General features: G+C 45.3%; 1 protein-coding gene and 1 long non-coding RNA gene across 2 annotated transcripts in view; one reads left to right on the top strand and one right to left on the bottom strand.

Moving 5' to 3' along the window:
• The window catches only part of CDH5 (cadherin 5), a 149,682-nt gene extending 149,588 nt beyond the window's left edge, over positions 1-94 (bottom strand). Inside the window, exon 1 of the mRNA XM_075325874.1 lies at positions 19-94. The gene's annotated coding sequence lies outside the window, so the exon portion shown is untranslated. The remainder of the gene's footprint in view (positions 1-18) is intronic.
• Positions 1-25,101, top strand: part of LOC142254683 (uncharacterized) — a 183,926-nt gene extending 158,825 nt beyond the window's left edge. Inside the window, exon 3 of the long non-coding RNA XR_012727300.1 lies at positions 24,958-25,101. This is a non-coding gene — a long non-coding RNA (uncharacterized LOC142254683). The remainder of the gene's footprint in view (positions 1-24,957) is intronic.
• The last annotated feature ends 452 nt before the right edge of the window (positions 25,102-25,553 follow it).

The following is a 25,553-nucleotide window of genomic DNA, read 5'->3' as shown; positions in this document are numbered from 1 at the left end:
CAAACTTTTCAGACTTACTTTCTTTGAAGTCTTTGTGTAAAGATGCAAAGTAGTTCCCCACCGCCGCTCCAGACGTGGAATAGCATGGTTGCGAGGAGCAGATGGAGAAGAGCTCCGGGCCAGAGCTGTACTCAAGGGTATTGATTTAAGAAGCTCTACATAAAAGTGGTGTAAAATCTGGTAGAAGGGCGAGACCTGGATTTTTATGATGACCTTTAATGAATCATATTATCTTCCGCTGCCTCGGGCGTAATAGACAGATGTTTCTCTACATTTTGCTCTATTTAATGTGCAGTAAATTAAAAAAAAAAGAAGCATTTACTCCGAAGCCCCAAAAAGTTATTAAAGTCAAACGCGCAGTATATAAAAAGAAGGAGCTGAAGAACCCAGCCAAGGAACCGATGCATACAAAAATGGTGGAAGCGCCCATAGGGACTATATAGGGTATAAAAGTTCAACCAGGATTTTGGGGGAAGTTGTCTAAGCGTTTGTCCTAGTTAAAAAGAGTGCGTCTACTCTGATGTTGCCGGTAGCCCATGCCGGACAATCCCTTTAAATGTGCCTTAAGGTTCATGCACATGGTCATGAAGTCACTATGTATATCTCATGAGTGTGTCATGGCCTATGTAATCTCGGGGGGGATCTGGGATCAGAAGGTCACAGTGCATTGTTGTTTACCCTGAGTTGGAACATATTTAATTCCATCCGGTACTGGAGGGGTTAAGGTTCCTTTCTATCCTGCATTGATCCAACATGGAGTTGTAACCTCAGCTTCAGCCATTCCCTTCTGCTGTAAATATCCCGTTCTCCCACCTCACTATGCCGGCTATAGCTCATACCTATGCTGTCCACTTTGAAAGAGCCATTCTCTGGAGAAGCTGTGGTGTCGCTTCTGTTGCAGCTGAGAAGCTGTGGAGTGTTGTTTGTTTTGTCTTTCCCCACTTATTTGTCTCACCTTCCTCATGTTGTTTCACTGTAGTGGCAAAACTAGTGTCTCTCTCTAGCCTTCACAAGTCAGGGTGAGCTCATGGCCAGCAAGGGCCTAGGCATGTGCTGACGCACAAGGGAAGGACTCGTCTAGGGACAGTAGGGAGTGCAGAGATGAGTGTTAGGAGGTGACCCTGCTCCCCTCTCCCTAGCGCCAGTGCTTTCTGTTGTATTGGACCCTGGTGTTCCCTCTGTTTTGTGATGCTTGCCGGAAGTCCTCTCGTATCTGGGGTGACAACTACAGTCACATCGTGACAGTATAAGCTTCCATTTTATATGGAGCCCTAAAGACTATCTGTCACAAAGTTTTGATACCAAATATGAAATCCGAGAACAGTATCATGCAGAGACAGAGATCCTGATTCAAGTGATGTGTCACTTTCATAAAATCATTGTTTTATCAGCAGGAGATTATCATTAGAGCAGTAGTTAACCTCCTGGAAGGTAGTACTCCAAATTCATGAGCTATGTATAACCCCATTCAAATCACTGATTGGCAGAAAACTGCCAATGCACAGTGTACACAAAAAATTGCCAATCAGTGGTGTGGGCGGGGTTACACAGAGCTCAGCCTTCAGGGAACTAGTAGATCGTCAGCAGATAAAAGAGGCATGTTATCAAAATGATAGCATGTAAACTTACAAGTGATACATCACTGGAATCAGGGTCTCTGTCACTATATCATTCTGCTCTCAGATGGGGTAGCAAACCTGGTGACAGATTCCCTTCAATACAACTCTTGTTTCTGAGCTATGTGCTTTTCGTTGCCATATTTTTCCAACAGCGCACCGTGTGGTCAGGGGTGGTACTGCAGATAGAACTTATAAGAGAGGAATGTTCCTACCTTTTTTTCACCAAATTTTTAAAAATGGTGTACGCGGCTTACGAAATTTGCACAGAGTAAAAAAAAAAGTGTTTTGGGCTTTCTTTGACCTCTTTTGCAATCTGTTGGCGCAATTAGTCTCAAATTTGGTAAAATGTCTTAAAAACTGAGCTAAAACTTCTGACGTTCATATCACTCCAGGGGGGGACTGGAGTCCATTTGTGCCAAATTTTGCCACTTTTTTTTTAAAAAAAAACAAAAAACATCATTTTAATTAACCTTCTAAAATCCGGAAACTCTAAACTCCGCCAACAACAGAGAATTTAAAATAACATGTAACTATAAATACATGTTAAATAGACCTTAGCAAAAAGGTGCAAATAAAAATTAAAATTTGGCAAAAAATCAGCACCCTGGAATCAATAGTGCTTTAGCAATAAAAAAAAAATAATAATAAAAAAATAAATAATATAATAATAATAATAATAATAATAATAATACAATTAAAAACTGGTGAAAAACACAAAAAGAACAAGTGCAATGAATTCAGGCCTTTTATGTTTAAGGTAAAGGTGCCCATATGTTGTAAATTCTATCTGTAATACCATTTCCGACCACCTGGTGCGCTGTTAGACAGAAATCTTTATGCCAACTGATTTGGCATGAATATGTCGGGAAGTCCAAGTACAAACAAGGCAGAAGGACAAACAGGTTGGGACCGGGATAAGACAGACAGGGATGGGTACACAGTAGACAGGAGCAGGTAGTCAAGGACTGGGACAGATGGACGAACAAAAAGAGTATGGGTCAGAACAAGGTAGCTGGGAGGCAGGACAGATCAGGTAATTCAGCAGAGACGGTAACACATACTGCAGAGCATAAACTATCACTGGCACTGAACCGGAGGTGCAGCACCAGGATATAGTATCCTGGAAACCAAAATGAGGCAGGGAGAAGTTAACCCTTGACAAACCATAGCGTCCAATATAGACCAGGTTCATTACACCCAGTTGCTGATCATCACCAGCAACAGTCCAAGGAAGAAAGGGGTATCTCTGTGCTTATATACCCCTTCCTTCCTTGGACTGTTGCTGGTGATATTTTCAGTTCATTCAAGCCTTGGTTGCAAGCAGATTGCTTGTACTCCTCAGTGGTATCTTTGCTGAAGCTTGCTGAACTTCTACCTGAGTCATCTGTGGATAAGTAGTTCATGCATTTTCCCACATGTGTCCCCCTTGTGTCTTCTATAGTGTTTAGTGGGGTTGACGAAGCGCTCATCCCATCCGTTCCCTATTTAGGGCCCAACACTAGAGATACCTAGGGTCAGGTATCCAACTCGGCACATAGGTGCAGAACCTATCCAGGGTGATGAGGGACACCAGGGACTAGCGGTAGAGACACCTAGGGTCAGGTATCTGGCTCAGCGAATAGGTGTAGAACTTATCTAGGGTGGTGAGGGACCCCAGGAACCAGCAGTAATGACACCAAGGGTCAAGTATCCAGCTCGGCGTATAGGTGCGGACTTATCTAGGGTGTTGAGGGACCCCAGGAACCAGCACTAGGGATATCTAGAGTCAGGTATCCAGCTCGGTGCACAGGTCCAGAACCTATCTCGGGTGGTGAGGGATCTCAAGGACCAGCACTAGGGATACCTAGGATACCTAGAGTCAGGTATGCAGCTCGGCGCATAGGTGCAGAACCTATCTAGGGTGGTGAGGGACCCCAGGGACCAGCAGTAGGGATACTTAAGGACAGGTATCCAGCTCGGCGCATAGGTGCAGAACCTATCTAGGGTGGTGAGGGACCCCAGGAACCAGCAGTAGAGACAACTAGGGTCAAGTATCCAGCTCGGCATATAGGTGCGGACTTATCTAGGGTGTTGAGGGACCCCAGGAACCAGCACTAAGGATATCTAGAGTCAGGTATCCAGCTCGGTGCACAGGTCCAGAACCTATCTAGGGTGGTGAGGGATCTCAAGGACCAGCACTAGGGATACCTAGGATACCTAGGGTCAGGTATGCAGCTCGGCGCATGGGTGCAGAACCTATCTAGGGTGGTGAAGGACCCCAGGGACCAGCGGTAGGTTTGGTCAGGGGTCACCATCTTCCCCTTCCCTAGATGCAGTGGACCCCTTCCCTTTTGCCCTTTGCTTGGTACTTTCCCGTACCTAGTGTGACAATGAGTCCATGGCCGTATTCTAAAATGTCCATAAAAGAAGCAAATGCTATTCCATCCTTATTACTAATCCCGTAAAGGGTAAAGTTATAGAAAGTCTATTTTGCATTGTCAAAGTCCCTCACTCAGAGGACCCCTTTAGCATTTTTTCTGTCTCCTCCCTTAGAAACTCATTAAAATACGATCTAAAATCTGTTTAGCAATATTTGCAGAACTCGGTAAATGACTCTCAGCGCTCGCTTCTCGAGAATTTACCCATCATCAAGGAATTGCAAAAAATGCTACTGTGCCCGTGATGTTCTCAGTAGTCAAGACAGATGACAGGTCTATAAGAGCGGCGGTATCAAGTCTACGAGCGATTGTGGAGAATTGGATGTGTCAGGTGTCGCGTAGTTTACATCTCATTTTTGCACACGTTAGGCTTATGTGCCATGGAAGCTTCTGACACCCAATATATGTCGAAACCAAAAGTTTTCTCATATGCTGAGCCGGTGACTTTCAGCATAACTTTTTCTTCTTAGCCGGCACCAGGCAGGTTTAGCTGTTGCCTGTTCTGCCTGGTGCCGGCACAGAGAGGTCACCGTCGACTCCTGCCGGAGTTTCTCCAGCATCCGGTGACGTAAAATCAACAGAGTGGCTCTGTTCTATTGACGGGGCCTTGATTGATTGACAGCCAGATCACCGCTGCCTAACTGCACGAAGCCGGCTGTCAATCAGCATGATGTTGACAGTGACGTCCCCTCGACAGAGCAGACCGGAAGAGGAAGAGCTGCTCTGTTGATGGATCTTCAAATGAAGCGGCAGGATCGCCAGCAAGACAGGTCCGTGACCACTCTGAGGCGGTGTAATGCTCACAGCCAATGTAGGGGCAGCGATCGGGGTTATTGGATGCACTGAACCACAGGGTGGACCAAGGCTTACCCTTTGGTTGGAAGGGCTTAACTAAGCACCCACTGTGAGGTGGACGCCAGGTACCATTCCCAGAGCAGTGACCGGGACTGTGGCAGCTAACCCCCTGAACAAGTGATGGACTCTGCTATAGTCGGACACAGGTGGGGTGACTGAGGCAGGGTGAACAGGTGGGTACGGACAGGAAAGGTGGGCACAGTAGGAATACACAGGTACTGGAAACGGACACAGGGATAACAGGACAGAAGTTTAAGACCTGACACCTAGCTAGGTAGCAGACTGGAGACTGACTGGCTAATTAGGCGGGTTTCGCAGGCACCTCACCTAATGGGAGGGTGCCTTAAATACACAGTTCCATAGCCTGAGAGGCATTTCCTGGAAATAGCGTCCCTGCCCTTAAAGAGGAGGGCCGGTGTGCAAGTGCGCGTCTTAGGTGCACTCCCGGGAATCATGTGTGGCATGTATAGGGCCCGGGAGGGGAAGGAGGCAGCAGCACATCTGGATGGCCGGGGGAGTGCAGGGGAGGATGCGACCCAACCAGGGCTGTGAGTAAGTCGGCGTCTCTGCATAGACGCCAGTGCAACAGGCGGCAGATATAGGTGCCTAGCAGAACAGGCAGGTACTGTGTTTCTCCGAAAATAAGACATTATGGTCACATGACTGTAAAGTCACCAAAGGTCCTTAAACAATCTAAGCCTCGGAATACAGATGCTGGGGTCCCTAACAGAAGGGGGGTCCTGATAAGTTGTGCAGTTTGACTCCCCCTAATGCTGGCTCTGACAGTAACTAGGCCTTATTTTTAGAGTAGAGCTTATATTTCAAGTGTGCTCCAAAAACCCTTTAAAATCATGCTAGGGTTTATCTTTGGGGTAGGTCTTATTTTTGGGGAAACACAGTAGTTAGCAACTACCTGACTGTAAGTTCTTTGCCCAAAAGGGAAAAATAGACAAAGGCTTTTAAGACTGTTCAAACCAAGCCCAGGCACTTGCTACACCGAGCAGTTAAGTTGAGTATCTGTGGCACCCCTGAGGCTTCAGTCGCCACAGGGTACTACATCTCACTTAGGGTGCAGTACTCATCCCACCTCCCTTCTCAGAGCTGTCAATCAAGAAGGAGAAGGGGGGATGAGATAGATGGAAGTCAAGTCCCGAGGTACAGAAGGCAACTTTTTATCCCGCCACCGCCTTATAATTGCAGACCTGGGTGTCATCGGCGTTCTTTATCATCCGCACCCCCCTGATAATGACACAAGAAAACGCTTGCAGTTTGTTATAGGCTCGGAGTCATTTAATTGCCTGATAATAGGTTTTCATAACAATAGAAACCCTTAGAAAATTGGATAAGAAATCCCAAAAGGGCCGTTGTCGTTGCTTTGAATGTTCCACGCGCAGCCTGGTTTATTTTAAGAGGTCATTACGACAGATGGCTTCTACAGAGGAGGAGATGCCCTATGTCTCCGTAGATAAATAACGCTCCACGCGGGATCCTTTAAATTATTAAAGACTTTATCTGAGCATCAATAATTTGAAATGTAAACTGGTAATCTCATTAAAGGGCACCTATCTCCTCCGCGACAGAGGGGCTTTAATTATTTATTTTTATGTGCATGTTCCATCAGTGTTATATGGTAATACATTTACCGTGTGGTACTAATTAAAATATAGTAAAATAGTGTAAAAATGCGGCAAAAATAGGTGTTGACATTTTTCTTTTTTTATCACTTTTTCTTTTATGACTGCATATATTTTATTCTATTTTTATTATATTTATTTATCATATTTATTTTATTCAATTTTTTATTCTATTTTCTTTATATTTTTAAGAAGATAGCCATTTTATCTCAACCGCAAAAAAAAAATTTCACTTTTGCAGAATATGCTTTCTATATATGATAGATGGAGGTTCTACCTCTAGGATTTGCATCTTTTTCGAGAACTGCGCCCCTTAAATTTAGGGGGCCTTTCTGCATTCAATTCTTTTGGAGTTCTTAAAATTACCATGAGATTAATGGAATGTCTTGTGGATATCCTGCCAAAAACATTAGAGGTGACATTACTCAGGTTATTTGTGGTCACAGCAGGAGGTTCCCATAGTCCTCCACCTTTGACCAAAAGTAAACTGACCTCTGGGGACCTCAGGTGAGCTCAGTAAACTCAGGTTCACAGAGCTGCATCTCCTGGCAGAAAACCGGGGCTTTTTTGCCAAGAGATGCAGATTTGGTGCTGAAATTTTTACACCATATTCCTGCACCCAATCTACTCCGCCTGGCAAAAAAAACGCATCACTTCCGCATTATACTGCATGCAGTTTTGATACATTTTTTGCCAGGAGGTGTAGCTTGGGTGCATGAATATGGTGTAAACATTTCATTAGCAAATTTGCATCTCTAGGCAAAAAAAACATGGTTTTCTGCCAGGAGATGCAGGTCTATGAACCTGAGTTTAATGAGGTCACCTGAGGTCCTCTGAGGTCAGTTTACCTGTGGTCACAGGTGAAGGACTATTGGAACCTCATGCTGTGGCTGCAAATAACCACCCAAAAATGCAAAAAAAAAGGTTTTGACGTCATTTTGGTGCAGTGTTATGCCATTAGGTGCAAATTTGATGCTGAAATGTCTGCTCTGCACCAGATTTTAGCACCAAATTTGCACCTTCTGGCAGAAAAAAAAATAGTTTTGTTTTGGATTTTTAGGCCAAGAGATGCAAATTTGGTGCTGAAATTTTTACACCATATTCCTGCACCCAATCTACACCTCCTAGCAAAAAAAACGCATCAAAATTGCATGAGGTATGATACAGTAGTGATGCGATTTTCTTGCCAGGAGGTGTAGAATGGGTGCAGGAATATGGTGTAAAACTTTCAGCACCAAATCTGCATCTCTTGGCAAAAAAACAAAACAGGGTTTGCTGACAGGAGATGCAGATGAGTTCACTGAGTTTAATTAGGTCACCTGAAGTCCTCTGAGGTCAGGTTACCTCCGGTCACAGGTGGAGGATGGTAATATCGCTTTAAATAAAAAAGGACTGAGCGTACAAAATATGCTCAGTGGCATCTGAAGAAATCACAATGCAGGGCGGAAGGAGGAGCATTCTACACTGACCATTGTCAAAGTCTTAACTAGGCAAGTTTATGATAGTTGATGCCATGAACAGGTAATTTCCTATCGATAATCAATAAATTTGAATTCTCCTGGACTTTCCAGATTTTCCAGATGGAATCCTGGCAAATTCTAGACCATCACAGACCAGAGATCATGTAAACTCCACCCAAATGTCATCACTTTTTAACAGGTCAATGGCCTTTCTGGATAGGTCTGGGATATACTAGAGTGGGGTTGGTAGTGTCACGCTAGTCATGGGAAAGTACCAAGCCAATGGTGAAAGTGAAGGGAAACCCTGTGTCTAGGTAGAGGGAAGATGGTGACCCCTGACCGAACCTACTGCTGGTCCCTGGGGTCCCTCACCACCCTAGATAGGTTCTGCACCTATGCGCCGAGCAGGATACCTGACCCTAGGTATCCCTAGTGCTGGTCCCTGGGGTCCCACACCACCCTATATAGGTTCTGCACCTATCGCCAAGCTGGATACCTGACCCTAGGTATCCCTAGTGCTGGTCCCTGGGGTCCCACACCACCCTATATAGGTTCTGCACCTATCGCCAAGCTGGATACCTGACCCTAGGTATCCCTAGTGCTGGTCCCTGGGGTCCCTCACCACCCTAGATAGGTTCTGCACCTATCGCCAAGCTGGATACCTGACCCTAGGTATCCCTAGTGCTGGGCTCTATATAGGGAACGGATGGGATGAGTTCTTCGTCAACCCCACTAAACAACTATAGAAGACACAAGGGGGACACACAGGGGGAAAAACATGAACTACTTATCTACAGATGACTCAGGTAGAAGTTTAGAAAAGTTTTCAGCAACAATACCACAGATGAGTACAAACCACCTGCTTGCAATCAGGGCTTGAATGAACTGAAGATATCACCAGCACCAGTCCAAAGGAAGGAGTATTTAAGTACCAAGAGAATACTGATGATCGAAAGCTAGGTGGAAGGCAAGCTCCTGCTGGGTCCAAAAGGAAGAGAAATGAATCCAGCAGGAAAGCTACCTATACCAATGAATACTGACTCCAGGAACAATGGAAAGTCAGGGAGCATTCTGTGCAGCCAAATGCTGTGACCTTCTATAGCCCGAAACCACATGACTGTCTGCCACCCGTGACAAACCTGTGACATGTAGAGGAACTTGATGTTCTTTTGCTGCCAGCTCTAATGTTGTTAAGTATGTTTAAAGATTCCCAATGTATATTCTTTAATAAAATGAAGATTATTGGAAAAGGCAAGTATCTTAGGTGAAGCAAGGTCTGAATAACAACTTTGTAGACATCTCGTTCCTAAGTTGTAAAGTCTATCAGAAGCTATCAGACCAAAAAGGCAACCTTGAAGAGACTTGGCTCAAGCAACTCCATGTACAGGAACCTCCAGCCTTTACCCTTTATAGGCTTCTGGAATGACATTGGAGCTACCTTGGTTGCTTCCACAGAGTAGCTGCTGGCCGGAGGAGTGAGCCAAAGGCAAGAATGGTCAAAAAAGTCGGGCCAATATCAGAATGGACAAAAAGGTACAGAAACCACAAAACCAAAACTAGACGAAAAAGCCAAGGGATAGTCAAGAGCGGAGTCAAACAGGTCCAGGTCAGAATCAGGAGGGATTATAGAACAACACATCATCCGGGTCACCAGTTGGTTCAGAATCAGGAACTGAATATAGAAGTAGCACCAAGGGATGAAACAAACAATAACTGGAAAAATCCATCAATATTAGAGAAGTTTAACTAGGGTGTGGTGCTACATCATTGCCTACAGCAGGGAGTTGATTACTCCTACTGAGCTGGTGGACAAGACATGCACCAATCCTGCCTAACTTGGAAACACCATAGGTCCCAGGAACATTAGTATACCTAACAGTACAGAACCTGTTATATTAGCCATAACATCACCAGAGTGGGTGAATATGGTGGCACCTAGAGACAGAAGCAGCCATCACATGGAGTAGGTCTGAGCAGGGATATATCATACGTCATGTAGAATGGGGGTCCTATATAATGAGACAAGTATATAAGGAGGAAGCCCTGCCCCAAATGATCTCATGATATGCTGTAGACACAAGTCACGTTGGTGAAGCGCAAAGGTTTAGACCACCAATAATAATCACAATGAAGGGAACGCAACTACTGACAGAGCCTTGAATTAATTTGACTTGATTCCGACTATCCCTTTACTGTTTGGATTCTATATGTACCTGCTCCTTGACAAAGTGGGGGTTCAAAAGGTCCCACTATTCCTTATTAAGAGACCAGTACATTTTATAATGAAAGGGGGATTGATTACATAGTTTGCTATGCGCTGCTATTTTTAGTCTGAGGGGGCCAAAATAACCATGGGCCTCCCCTAGCTGAGAATACCAGCCCACAGCTGTTGGCTTTATCTTGGCTGGGTATCAAAATTGGGGGGATCTCACATCCTTTTTTTTTTAAAATGTTTATTTAAATAATTTAAAAAAAAGCCGCATGGGGGTCATCGTATTTTGATACACAGCCAAGATAAGCGCACGGTTTGGGGCTGCAGCCTGTAGCTGTATGCTTTGTCAATATGGGGAAGCCCTACGCAAATTTTTAAATTTTATTGATTTTTACACCACTATAGGGATGCAGAGAGTGTGTGTTATTCCAATCAATCACAGAGGGTTGGGGCGCGGTCTGCCTGCAACCAATCTCAGGCGCCGGGACTGCTGGTGGGCGGAGGAAACATTGAATATGCATAGGAGCTAATGAGCGGGCCCGCAGTGTTTTATTCCTTATTTTCTTTCTTTTTCTTTCTATCATTATCCAAGTGGCCGATCCCGATCCGGTGCATGGAGTTGTCTGAGAAGTCTGTGCATGGATCATGAACTTTACAGTTCGGGATCGCTCATCCCTACTCCCCATAGCTTCAGTGAGATGAGAATTTTCTAAAATTACTCTTAAATGTTTTTTTCTTTCTCCCGTGGAAACAGAATATCTGTTTGTTGACTTGAAACTAAGATCTTTACATTGAAATCTTCGTTCTTTTAGCAGAAGGAGGAACTCCCACCCCCGCTTACATGTCATCACTCTGCTAGTACGTGTCATTCTGTAAAGATAAATTACATGAATAATACATATCAGGCTGTGGAGAATTTCACAAACAGACTGTGACATTCCTGCCGAAATCAAAAGCCATTCCGTAAGGTTGAAACAAGATGCCTTGGAAATAATTAAGAGGGACGCGGCGGCAAGATCTCAAAATGGCAAAATAGCAATCAAATATTGTAGGGAAAATGTGTTTGAGGACGGGGAACACCATGTATAATTGAAGATCTACTGTAAATATCAGCAGGCTAGTCTACAGCCCTATATACGGGTTCTGAATGAAGTGTAATGGAGGTCCCCATGAGTGGAAATCCTCTACAAGGAAAGTGCAAACCTGTCATTCACTGACTGTCATGGAGGCGTCAGGCGCTGTTCACATTGCTGAGTCTGACACTCTGTCCAATGGTTGCTCTGGTTTTTCTGATCCACTCAGGTCTTCTCATTCATAGACAGGCTAGTAAGAGTTAACCTCTCCTAACTTGCTCGTTAGGCTTCTTTGATCACATGTGGTAAGGAAGCCAATCACTTCTGCTCCTCTCATTTTTAGGCTGGAGGAAATCTTCTACCTATGCCAACTATAGTTTATGCTGTGTTGGTCTGTGGTTTGTGTTGTCCCAGACTTGCTGGAGAAAGCGTTACTTTGTGCTTGTAGTTACCAGTCTTCTTCTTGTTTCCACTGTCTTATTGCCTTTTATCTCTTTGTGTGAGCGTGCTCTGTGACAGAGTTTGGGTTTCCCCTGTTTGTCTATTTTTTTTTTACTTAAATCACAGTCCTGTCCCAACTCCCCTGGGGGAGGGGGTACAAGATCAGGGCTGGTCAGGAGCAGGGCCAGGAAGGACACATGCACTGGTGGTGGGCCTCGGGGAACTCTGTTCTAGACAACCAAGCTATTATTTACATAAGAATTGCATTGCTCGGAGGACCACCACACCAAAGGACCATTCAGTCTGGTGATTGGGGAGGTCCCCCTAGCAATTGCCAACTTTTCTGTAGCTTGTCAGATGCATGCAGTACATTTTAGCTGAACGCTCTTTCAACTGACGGCTACTTCACCAAAAAGTGCCATGCATGCTCAATTTGGTTGGGAGTGAATAGCTATAGGATACATAGCAGCATGCTCGATCATGAATGTTGGCAAAATATTTCACACTCATTACATGGTCATCTGACTTTTCCCAAATTGTTGGACAAATCGGACGGTGGCTTCATGTATATGGCCACTGAAATGCTCACAGCTGGTGTAGAGGCAGCGAGCGGAATTAATGGAGCCACTGGATCACAGATGGGACCTGAGCTTACCCCTTAGAGGGAGGGGCTTAACTAGGTACCCACCACGAGGCTGACGCCAAGTACCATTCCCAGGGCAGCGACCGGGACTGTAGCAGCTGACCCCCAGGATTCAGATATGGACAGATACAAGCGGGGTGACTGAGGCAGGCTGGACAGGTGGGTATAGACAGGTATGGTGGGCACAGGGGGAATAGACAGGTATGGAAAGGCAGTTATTGGAGTCGGATACAGGGATAACAGGGCATTAACACAGGACCTGATAACTGGCTAGGTAGCAGACTGGAGACTGACTGACTAAGTACTGTAGAGGTGTTGTGCAAGCACCTCCCCTAATGGGAGGGTGCCTTAAATACACTGTGCCTCTCAATCCTTTAAGAGGAGGGCCGGTGTTCGCGAGCGCGTCTTAGGTGCACTCCTGGGAACCCTGTGCGGCATGTACAGAGCCTGGGAGGGGAAGGAGGCAGCAGCACACGTGGGAGGCCACAGCAGGAGAGTGCAGGACACCTTTGGAGATAGCTATATAGTTATGGCAGCCGAGACCCATAAATAGTTTTTAATTAGGTCCATATCACAATCCCATGTAATCAGCTAAGTTTTACATTATATTCCATGTTAGCAAAACTCTAACTTATGACAAAAGGAATAAGCTTAAGAACACCAAGTTTTATTTCCCCCAGTCCCAGGGTAAATGAGGTGTCTCCATATTTCAAAGGCGACTGGCAAGATTTAAATATATTCTGCAAGCTAATCTGGATGCTACAGGACGTGCGCGTCTCCGGCACTCATTATTCTCACATGCCATTTTTTATTTGAGAAGTTTGATAAGCTTTCAGCTTATCTTTGCGCTTTGCACGCTTTAGCCCTCTGCTGAGCTACATCCATGATATTTGCCAGCCCCTCTGGATATTTCACGAGGAATCGCTCATAGACATTTGGTAGAAATTCGTTTTTTTTTTTCTCCCGTACATTTTTTTCTCTACTAAATACACTTAGTGGTGATTGGTAATTTATCTGGAGAAGGCCACATGTTTAGACCATAAATAAAATCTGAATATTTATATATGGAGGCGTACGAACGTGTTTTCGGGAAACAGATTTGTGCACAGGTTTCTGAAAGGTCGAGTAAGGGGAAAGTATTGGAAGGATATTCTCCAGGGCTCGGTTCTCGGAAAAGGAATATTGTGCTGCATTATGAAATTTTATCTCGTGTTCAAGAAGCTGCAGCAGCCGAAGAAGCTCCGAATGGAGATGGTCAGATGAGATGCCTCGTTAGGACAACTTTCATATTAATTACATAGCGTCGATTTGCTGTCAGTCGCAGGTAATACTAAGCATGGCTACCATTTCTGAGCACACAGGTATTGAAAAAAAATGAAATAGAGGTCCTGTCCGAGGACTTGTAAAAATCCTGACCTCTTAACTCCGGAGAGGTACTGGACTGCCCAAAAGTTTTTTGTGACTTTTCAAAGTGTTGTATGCCTGAAATTGGCCAAAAACACTTTGATAGTGCCCAAATAACAAGGCCAACTCAGGTGGGTGAAGTGTGTCTCATTCTGGTTACTTTCATCATGGTGGGCAAAAAAAGTGAGTGTGTGACGACTCAGTGTTTGGCCACTTGTGTCGGGAGTGAACTGTTCTTAATTAGGCCAGACGTATGGGTCCTTTGTTTGTTAAATCAAGAGTAGTTATTGTTTCTTGACAGACTGATCAGAGCCCTAGATATATGGGTTCTTTGTTTGTTAAATGAAGAGAAGTTAGTCATTGTTTCTTGCCAGACTGATTGGAGCCCTAAATGTAAACTGCCTCAGCCCTTGTAACAACATAATTCATAGGAAAATTATGCAATCGGATTGAACTAGTGACCAATGAGAGAGCGGGCCTCTCCAGAAATACTGTAAGAGAATTGAGGGGTATAAAAGGGGCTTGCTTTAGTCACTAGAGAATTATTCTACATGGCTTCAGCTGAGGAGCTTTGTTTCCAGCTGGGAGATCATAAAACTTTCACTTTGGATATTCTACAGGATTTAAGCTTAGGAGCTACAGTTCAGGAAGAAAGATAACAAAACTGCTTATTTTTGGATATTCTACAGGTTTCAAGCGTAGGAGCTACTGTTCTAGCTGGAGGATAACAGAACTGCTTCACTGCTCAAACTGAGGGATCACAGAACTGTTTCACTTCAGATATTCTACAGGATTTCATCTGAGGAGCTATTGTTCCAGCTGAAGGATAACAGAATTGCTTCACTTTTAATATTCTACAGGATTTCAGCTTAGGATCCATGGTTCCAGATGGAAGATAACAGAACTGCTTCACTGCTCAAGCTGAGGAGCTTTGGTTCAAGCTGGGAGAACTGCTTCACTTCAGATATTCTACAGGATTTCAGCTTAGGAGCTACAGTTCCAGCTAAAGGATAACAGAACTGCTTCACTTTGGGTATTCTACAGGATTTAAGCTTAGGAGCTACAGTTCCAGCTGGAGGATAACAGAACTGCTTCAGTGCTCAACACTGAGCCCACAAATTTGTTCAGAGAACCCAGGTTGGGACAAACTCTGTCGCGTGGCAACATATCTTGCTGGGCTTCATCAGCTTCCTAAGCTTGCCACTATCTTTTCTCAGCGGGTGCCCACCAAAAGCAGAGTGCTGCTGGACTGGGATAGTTGGCCCTGGAAACCTTGAAGTCATGAAGATTGTAATCCCAGGCGGACCAGAGAAAGAGCGAGACTCTGTCGCTTGTACCATCTTGTGTTCTTGCTGGGAATGTTCAATATGTTTTGCCTGTTGGTGAACCAATAAATGTCCTACCAATGTATGGTTCCCTCACCATGTGTTGTCTTAATAGTGTTTTGCCCACAGTGAAGGATTGCGAGAAAAAAAATCAGCATTCTCAGCAGCACATTGTCTAAACAATGCTGCCGAGAACAATAGCAGCTTATGTGCATGCAACCATCTTTTGCAGATTGTTCATGCACAGTGCAGTCTGCCTCTGCAATCAGGCTGTTAAATAAGCACCTACCGGCAAATAAGTAGATGCTCGCTGGATATTTAGTGCACCAGTGTCATGCAGTGACTATTGGAGTTCCATGAGGTACAAGGGAACCCCTCGGCAAGTGCTACAAAACCCAGGGTACACTGGGGAATGATACAACCGTGGCCCCTGGTACTAGGGAGAGGGGAGCAGGGTTACCTCCTGCACTCAACTGAGGCTGTTCCCTTCACTCCCTATTGTCCCTATACGAGTCCTTGGCCTGATCACGTGCCTAGGCCTTTGCTTGCCCCGAGCTCACCCTGGCTAGTGAGAAGGCCAGTGAGATCACTAGTCTTACCACTACAATAATACAACACAAGGGAAGGGAGACAGACAGGGGAGAAGTAGACACCATAAGGAAAACATTCCAAGTTCTCCAATGCACTTAAACACAACAGCTGCAATTGTCACGACTCCTCAGCTTCTTCCGGAGACTGACTCCTTCGAAAGTGGACAGCTTAGAATTAAATATTCTATAACCGGCATCAGATGGTGATATATGTGACCTTTTATAGCGGAGAGAGGTCACAAGGATCTTCACCTGAGATCAAGGCTACAAAGGACAGCCAAGTAGGTAAGTCCTAAAACCCTACAGCACTAAAGGAAAACATCTGCAGACCTGTGCATATGAAGGCATTGTGATCTTTGGGTCCGAGACTCACCTGAGGGCTCCCCTGAGCAGGGTACCCCCTTGACACTCATGTAAACGGACCTTTGGTATATAAATCCTGCTGTAACATAGGTATGCTCAGTTACCAGCTCATATCAGGTCTTTTTTTCAGGGGTCTTGTTGTAATTGTTCTTATACACAATCGCCTTTGTACGCCCATTAGCAGACATCCCTGATATGGAGGCAGGAAAGATAATAAGTCTTCTCCTTTGTTGATTGACTTTGTTATATTGTCTTGTAAAATGAGATTGTATCGTCCATTCCGCAAATATGTTCACAGGGAACTTAATTAATTAAAACCTTATAGATAATACCTCGTTATCACAAATCAGTGCAATCACCAGCGCTCGGGTCCACGACACAGAGTGAATGTGAGATTTCTCCAGTGCGGAGGGATGGTCGGCTTTACCCACGCTGTAGACTTAGGAGAACTTTTCGACATTAGTCACATCAGTCATTTAAAAATTAATTAAAAGTTTTGTATGTGACAGTAATTAATTGAGGGTGACATTGGAAGACAAAGATAAATTAATGGGCAAATAGATGCATAGTTTAATGTAGACTGTAGAGTGATGCCGTGGTCTTTTGGGTCATGCGTAATATTCTGGAAATATGTATAAGTTCTAGTTATAATACAGACTCAAGGTAACATTGACTGCAGAGTTGGCATTATGGGCTATCATAGGCATTAATAAAAGGGGTCCACGTAGTACAAGGATGAGACGAGTCTTACTGAGGAGGAGGTTGGCAACTTTCTTCTCTGGATCCTAAGAGGATACATGATGGGGGGCTTTCATGGGGTATGAAATGACAAAACAGGGGCTCCTAGGCTCGCTCTCAGACTTGAGACCTTGCGCTGTCTCTTATCTCGGAGGTAGGGTTGATTGTAGCCAGGTCTGAGCCCCCAGCATGACCCCAACTCCTGTCCCAGCACTGATCGAACTCACCCTCTCCACCACCCTACACAATAACAAAACCCAACAGAAACAACACGGACAAGGGAGAACGAAAACTTATACACACTGCACTCAAACACAAATGAGAGACTATACATGTACAGAGGAATAAAGAAAAAAAGAAGGAAGTAAACGCACAACAGGGCAAATTCCACAACACTCAAAGAGCAACTACAGATCACCACGAACTGGATCCCCACAGAGAGCGGAATCGCTGAAGGTAAGCTGAAGCTATAATCGGCACTGAGTAACAAGGTCCAGAATCTTATATAGGAAGGAGACGGCTGTGATTGGTAATTAGCAACCTGAGCTCCTAGCAGAGTTCCCCAGAGACTGGACAGACATATGTGTGGGATGAGTTAGTGAATCCTGCTTTGAGTAGGAGGTTGGAGAAGATGACCCCGGAGGTCCCTTCCAACTCTACCATTCTATGATTCTAAGGAAAGTATTTGAGGTCCTAGTCTACAGGGGATGGGTGAGGGTACAGGATGAGAGAGGACCCTGCCTACGAGGATGCTTGGTCTACAAGGAATGGGTGAGGATACGGATAGAGAACCCTGCCCATGAGGACCTTCAGTCTACAGGACATGGATGAGATTACAGGTGGATAGAGGACTCTGGCCACAATGACCCTCAGTCTACAGGGGATGGGTGAGTGTACAGGAGGAGAGAGGACCCTGCCCTTGAGGACCTTCACTCTACAGGGAATGGGTGAGGGTACAGGAGGAAAGAGAACCATACCCATGAGGATCCTCAATCTACAGGGCATGGGTGAGGGTACAGGAGGATAGAGTATCCTGTTCATGACCCTCAGTCTACAGGGGATATGTGAGGGTACAGGAGGAGGGAAGACACTGTCCATGAGGATGCTCAGTCTACAGGGAATGGGTGAGGATACAGGAGGAGAGAGGACCCTGACCACAAGGATCCTCAGTCTACAGGGGATGGGTGAGGGTACAGGAGGATAGAGGACCCTGTCCATGAGGACCCTCATTCTACAGAGGATGAGTGAGGGTACAGGAGGAGAAAGCACCCTGTCCATGAGGATGCTCAGTCTACAGGGAATGGGTGAGGTTACAGGTGGAGAGAGGACCCTGCCCACAAGGATCCTCAGTCTACAGGGGATGGGTGAGGGTACGGAAGGATAGAGGACCCTGTCCATGAGGACCCTCATTCTACAGAGGATGGGTGAGGGTACAGGAGGATAGAGGACCCTGTCCATGAGGACCCTCATTCTACAGAGGATAGGTGAGGGTACAGGAGGAAAGAGAAACCTGCCCACGAGGACCCTCAGTCTACAGAGAATGGGTGAGGATGCAGGAGGAGAGAGGACCCTTAACACTCCCTGAGTCCCTTCCACCAATCCAGTATTGAAAATTACTCATTGTCTCTTTAGTTTTTTTCTGCTAAAATCCAATAAAAAATGTAAAAATAAAATGTTGTGCTTTCCTAATAATATATATGTTTTAGAGAAGAATAAGTTCCCGATGTAGCAGAGTTAGGACTGTTTATCAGGTTGCTAATGCTGACATCTAGCAGTCGGGTTAGCCAGAGGTGAGGTCAGTTTTAGAAGAAATGTTAAGATAGGGTAAAAGTAGTAAAAGGGAGGAGTGACAGATGACACGACGTATGGTTAGGCGGGCTTTGCACATTGCGACATCGCAAGCCGATGCTGCGATGTCGCACGCGATAGTCCCCGCCCCTGTCGCAGGTACGATATCGTGTGATAGCTGGCGTAGCGAAAATTATCGCTACGTCAGCTTCACACGCACTCACCCGCCCTGCGACCGTCGCTCTGGCCGTCGCCCCGCCTCCTTCCTAAGGGGGCGGGTCGTGCGGCGTCATATCGACGTCACACGGCAGGCGACCAATAGCGGCGGAGATGAGCAGGATGTAAACATCCTGCCCACCTCCTTCCTTCCGCATATCCTACGGAAGCCGCGGTGACGCCGGTAGGAGATGTTCCTCGCTCCTGCGGCTTCACACACAGCGATGTGTGCTGCCGCAGGAACGAGGAACCACATCGGACCGTCGCGTCAGCGTAATTATGGATTACGCCGATGCTGCAGCGATGATACGATTATGACGATTTTGCGCTCGTAAATCGTATCATCTAGGCTTTACACACTACGATGTCGCCTGCGATGCCGGATGTGCGTCACTTTCAATTTGACCCCACCGACATCGCACCTGCGATGTCGTAGTGTGCAAAGCCGCCCTTAGGAGAGGGAAATCCAGAGGAAGGCAGTCAAAAATAGGGTAAATGTGGCCTTGATGCTAGGGCCAGTCAGGGAAACCCAAAGTAACCTTTGGAGGTCCGGAGCCTACTGCTCACCCCGGCGAACGTAGATAGTTATCCAGCTAGATAAGCCAACGGGGCCCAGAAATGGATGAAGAAGTGCAGTATTAGGGGGAAGAAGGCTCAGACTCCAGAATATTGAGGACGAGGTCCAAAATAGCTGAGGACAAAACAAGAAGAGGTACCCCTCAGAATGAAGGCCATGTATATCATACTGATGTGAAGAATAAAAGTAAACAAAATTGGTTGGCCAAATGAACTCTGTTTTTGCGTGTATAATTATCTGATAGCATTGACGACTGGCAACAGGGATGATGAGCAATGGCCCAAAGCAGCATGTAGGTGTCATGCACTCCGCCCGAAGAAACGTCTGCACACGGAGTGTCCTTGATGAAAGAGTGGAGCCTGTGTGGCAAGGGCTGGCTAATTTCTTTACCAACGTGCCCCCTCATCAAGACAGACAAAACACAGTGCGATACATGTCTCTCCTCAGTCTTGCAGAGATTGTTATTGGCTACTGCGCTCTGCATATGCAGCAAGTCAGATGACAAAGATTATTTCAACAGCATTTGAAAAATATTTATCAGTGGGGTTGCTATATTTTGCACATATGCTTCTCCCATACTATTCTACTACCTTAGACCATTAGGGCAGTGCCAAAGGGTGCATGACCGGAGGAGGTACTTCATATCTATACTAAGGGCCATATTTGCCACAAGGCACCGGAGGGCCAGTGCCTAGGGCGGCGGATTCTGGGGGGCGGCGCCACGATCAAGATAAAATTTATTTATTTTTTTAAATTTTCCTCCCAACTCTCAGGGCCATATTTACCAAGAGAAGAAAGAAATCTCTTGCAAAGATTGTTATTGGCTACTGCGCTCGGCATATGCAGCAATTGAGATGACAAAGATTATTTCAACAGCAATTAAAAAATAATCTATCAGTGGGGTTGCTATATTTTGAACATATCCTATCCCATATTATTCCACTACCTTAGACCATTAGGGCGGTGACAAAGGGTGTGTGACTGGAGGAGGTACTTCAAATCTATACTAAGATCCATATTTGCCACAAGACACTTGAGGGCCAGTGCCTAGGGCGGCGGGTTCTGGGGGGCGGCGCCACGATCAAGATACATTTTTTTTTTCATTTTCCTAACAACTCTCAGGGCCGTATTTACCACTAAGCACCAGAGGACCAGTGCCTAGGGCGGCGGATTCCAAGGGGCGGCGCCATGATCAAGATCTTTTTTTTTTTTCAATCTTCCTCCCTTCTCCGAACTCTTTATATGGAGCAGGGAGGGGGGAGCAGCACTTCAATAGCCAACAAATCCACCCCTGAATGTGAGTTATGAGAGTTACAGAAAACTTTTAGCAACCTCTGTATAAACTTAGCCCTTAATGCGGAGGTTGAAGGCGATGTGTAATTCTGCGTGCGAGCGACGCCAGATTTGCCACACAGTGTAATTAGATGTATACAGGACAAGAACCGGGGATGGATTCTGCTGGCAGCATCACTAAAATAAACACACAAGATAAAAGACTACATGACGGAACATAAAACTAAGTGTTGCGCTCTCTTCCCGGCTGCCACTTCTTCCCTCTAAGCCTCAATTTGGGTTACTTTTGTTGATTTAAAATAGCTACTGTCTTGAAGCTTCGAAATTGTCAAGGGACTTTCAAGCAATAATGTAAAATCTATGAATTACAGCGGCTGGAGATGCAGCGATGCAAATGTTCATATAGAAAGGGCACAAAATGCATAAATGAGCGGTTATAGACTTTCCTTATCTGCCAGGATGAACACAATGACTAGTGAATATGAATTTTTAATAAAGAGAACAGAAACAGGGCAGAGCGTGGAGGCTGGAACATCGCTTATTATATTTTATATATATCTCTGACATGTTCTGCGGTGCTGTACGGAGAACGTAATCATTCACTCCGCTCTCTGCCCCCTGGAGGAGATCTGGATTTAATTGAGTACACGCTAGAGGGCAAAATTTCGCAGGATATATTAACCTGGAATTATGTGTTTCTCCACTGTGTGCAAGACTCAGGCTATAGCCGCCTATCTATACGTGGTGGGAGCCATTGTACTGGCTAGATCAAGGTACCAGCTGCGCGTAACGTCATGGGGCAAACCAAGCCAATGAAGGAATGTGCCGGCTGTGGGTCACACGGGTTCCGCACTCCTTCGTTAAGGAGACTCTGGGTGCTCATGGGATTTCAGGTGGGGTGCACGACACTTACTGGTGTCACAATTATGATTTGCGGAGCATCTTGTGCTCTGTGATATTCTGCCATGCTCTCCTACAGAACCAGTACTTGCCTGTTTCGTCGCGCAGAGCATTTTGCAGGTTGAGATGCTCTTGTTACATCACCGCCGGAGTCTGCTCCAGCGACTTCTGCTCCGATCGCCAGGTGACGTCATGTTCCTGCTGTGGTTGGTGCTGGTGATGGGAGAGGAGTCGATGCCAGCGGTGGGCGCAGGCTCCGATCATCCACTGGGCTGGGTTACCTTGGGATCCAATGGGAAGACACCACACCCTTCTTATTTCCCCTTCTGTCACATGACCACTGCCAGAGATAGTTCTGATTTCCTGGCTCCTGGTCCGCCCTATTCTGTTTTGTGTTTCCTGTGTGCTGACTTCTGCGTGTTTTCTGACTACCCTTCTGCCCGCTGTTTATGTACCTCGCTGCCCGATCCGGATTTGACCTCTGCTATGTTTGCTGACTACGTCATTGCCTGCCGATTCTGTCCCTGTTCCGCAATTCCTGGTTTGACCCTGCCTGACTACTACTCTCATCGGACTGCAGCCTTCCACAGGTAGTGATCTGAAGTTCCCTGTGTAATTCCAAATCCCTATAGAGGGGTTAAAGGGTTTCAGGGTTCTGGGGGTCCTGCTTGGTGAGTGGCTTCCCTCTAGCCTCCCCTTTACAGCCCATCTGAGTCTGAGTCTGTGGATCCAGGCAGGTGTTACAGCTCTTCTGTTTGTCTCTCATCTATGGGTCCTACGCTGGTGCGAGAGGGGCTTTCCCAGATGCTCCTCATTCCAGGTAATTGATTTTCTTCATTAGGGAGCATGCTCGCCCAGAATGTCGCAGGTCGTATTTCCTGGTTCCACCGTAAGTGCTCCTGGCTCCCGTTTGTCTACAGTTATCTGATCTTGGCTTCTCGACCCTGGCTCTAGTTGACTCTCTCTGCCCACCCCCCTGACTTTGTTGTTTCATCCTGGCTTCTGACCTCAGACCTTCTCCTGACCAGGTCTCCTCTTACTCCCTGTATCCCTTACGTACTCTCCTGGTATCCTGACCCTTGGCCTATATCGTGACCTTTTCTCTGCCTGCTCCCTGTGTCCTGTTGTGTCCTCTTGGTTTCTGATCCCGGCTTGTCTGACTACCTCTCCATTCACACTACATGCAAGTAGTATCTAGCACCACCTACTGACTAGCATCACATTACGCCACATAGTCTCGAGCATCACAACGAGTTTCTTCAGGCAGATGTCCATCACCCCACTGGCAGTCATCTTCTAGATAGTTGGTAACACACAAGGCTCCAGAGCACTTAGCACTTATGGGGCATTCCAGCTTCCACTTATGGGGTTAATAGTTACACATAAGAGGGCATTTGGCTGGCACTTTTGGGTATTGTGGCTAGTACTTATGAGCAGCTGTTTAACACTTAAAAGACCACTTTAGTTAATGGGTACAGGTGAGCAAAAAGTTCCGCATCGTCCAGTTCCAAACTCTGATCCACTCCTCTTTGATGGGCAACATCCTTGTCCTAGCATTTCCTGGGTGCCTATGTCACTTTCTGGGTCTGGTGATGTCATGTTTGTTGCGCATGGGATGTTATGACGTTGTGCACAGATCAAGTGCTCCCGTGTATGTGACAGTCTGGTGAGATAGCTGCCAACTAATTCATCAGCCGAACCATCGTTTATCTGAACCATCGTTTCTCCGACCATCATTTTTTGACCATCGTTTCTCTGAACCATTGTTTGTTCGACCATTGTTTCTTCGACACATGGTTTCTCCGAACCATCATTTCTCCGAACCATTGTTTCTCCGAGCAGAGTTTCTACAAACCATGGTTTCTCTGAACCATCATTTCTCCGACCATCGATTCTCTGAACCATCGTTTCTCCGAACCATCGATTCTCCGAATAATCGTTTCTCTGATGTTTTTTCTCTGAACCATCATTTCTCCGACCATCTTTTCTTCGAACTATTGTTTCTCTGACCATCGTTTTTCCGACCATCGTTTCTCTGAACTATTGTTTCTTCGACCATCGTTTCTCCGAACCATTATTTCCTCAGAATAATCGTTTGTCTGATGATTGTTTTTCTGAACCATAGTTTCTCCAACCATTGTTTCTTCGATCCATCGTTTCTCCGACGATCGTTTCTTTGACCATTGTTTCTTTGAACCATTGTTTCTCCAACCATCGTTTCTCTGAACCATTGTTTCTCTGATTATCGTGTCTCTGACCATTGCTTCTTCGAAACATTGTTTCTCCGACCATAATTTTTCTCTGAACCATTGTTTCTCCGAATAATCATTTCCCTGATGATTCTTTCTCTCAACCATCAATTCTCCGACCATTGTTGACTATCGATTTTCTGACAATTGTTTCTCTGAACCATCATTTTGCCGACCATCATTTCTCCAACCATCGTTTCTCTGACCATTGTTTCTTCTAACCATTCTTTCTCCGGCCATCGTTTCTCTGAACCATTGTTTCTCTGACTATCATTTATTTGACCATTGTTTCTTCAAAACATTGTTTCTCTGACCATCGTTTCTCCGAACCATCATTTCTCCAAATAATTGTTTCTCTGATGGTTTTTCTCTGAACCATCATTTCTCTGACCATTGTTTCTATGAACCATTGTTTCTCCGACTATTGTTTCTATCACTATTGTTTCTTTGAACCATCATTTTTCCGACCATTGTTTCTCTGAACCATCGTTTCTCTGACCATTTTTCTTCAAACCATTGTTTCTCCGACCATCATTTCTCCGAACCATTGTTTCTCCGAATAATCGTTTCTCTGATGGTTTTTCTCTGAACCATCATTTCTCCGACCATTGTTTCTTCGAACCATTGTTTCCCCGACCATCGTTTTTCTCCGAACCATTGCGTCTCCGAATAATTGTTTCTCTGATGATTCTTTCTTTCTCTGAACCATTATTTCTCTGACCATTGTTTCTTTGAACCATCATTTCTCCGACTATTGATTCTAACTATTGTTTCTCTGAACCATCATTTTGCCGACCATCGTTTCTCTGACCATTGTTTCTTTGAACCATTGTTTCCCCGACCATAGTTTCTCCGAACCATCGTTAATCCGACCATCGTTTCTTCAAACCATTGCTTCTCCGACCATCGTTTCTCTGAACCATTCTTTCTCCGACTAATTGTTTCTCTGATGATTGTTTCTCTGAACCATCGTTTCTCCGACCATTGTTTCTTCGAACCATCGTTTTTCCGACTATTGTTTCTCTGAACCATGATTTTGCCGTCCATCGTTTCTCCGACCATCGTTTCTCCAGCTGCTATCTAATGAATTTAAACAAAACTCGGAAAGGAATCTCATCCCAGCTTATAATGTCATTCCTCTCCTCTTATTTGCCCAGTAGGTGCTGTATTCCATATTAATGAAGGAAATAAGACACGTGTCGGCAGAGAGGTCTGGGACGGCAGCTGCCAGTGACTGTGCAAATAGGGGTTGCACCATGAAGTGACTCCAGAGCGCAGCAATCGAGCGATGATGATATACAGAGGAAAGGTCATTTTTCAATATTTATTAATATGAGAAAATGTTTCCGTTGGAAAATATCAAGATAGATGTAGCCATGAATTGTAAGTTATTCTGTGGAGATTATTACTCTGGATGGAAATCGTTTCTCCACCATGAAAATATATGGAAGATGAATTTTTTTCCATCTTCCATATATCTATTGTAATTATACTAGATACATTAACTATGATAAAGGTGCAGAAATAAAAGGAGAGGATCGGGACTGCAAAGACATTGGACTTGTGTGATATTACAAAACACATTGAGACTTTCTTCCCAAAATGGCGCCACCCTGGCTCACAGGCTGCGTCTGGTATTGCAGCTTAGTCGCATTCTCTGGAATTCTAAAAGTAGTAAAAGCGTGCACCACCGCCCGTTATTGCTGATGAGGGTCACCCATGGGCACTTTCCATACCTTACTCCCATCTCTATAAT

Source organism: Anomaloglossus baeobatrachus, chromosome 10, assembly GCF_048569485.1.
Source record: "Anomaloglossus baeobatrachus isolate aAnoBae1 chromosome 10, aAnoBae1.hap1, whole genome shotgun sequence".
In the NCBI taxonomy this organism is placed as follows: Eukaryota; Metazoa; Chordata; class Amphibia; order Anura; family Aromobatidae; genus Anomaloglossus; species Anomaloglossus baeobatrachus.
The sequence above is the reverse complement of the archived record's forward strand: the minus strand, read 5'-3'. Positions and strand labels throughout refer to the sequence as shown.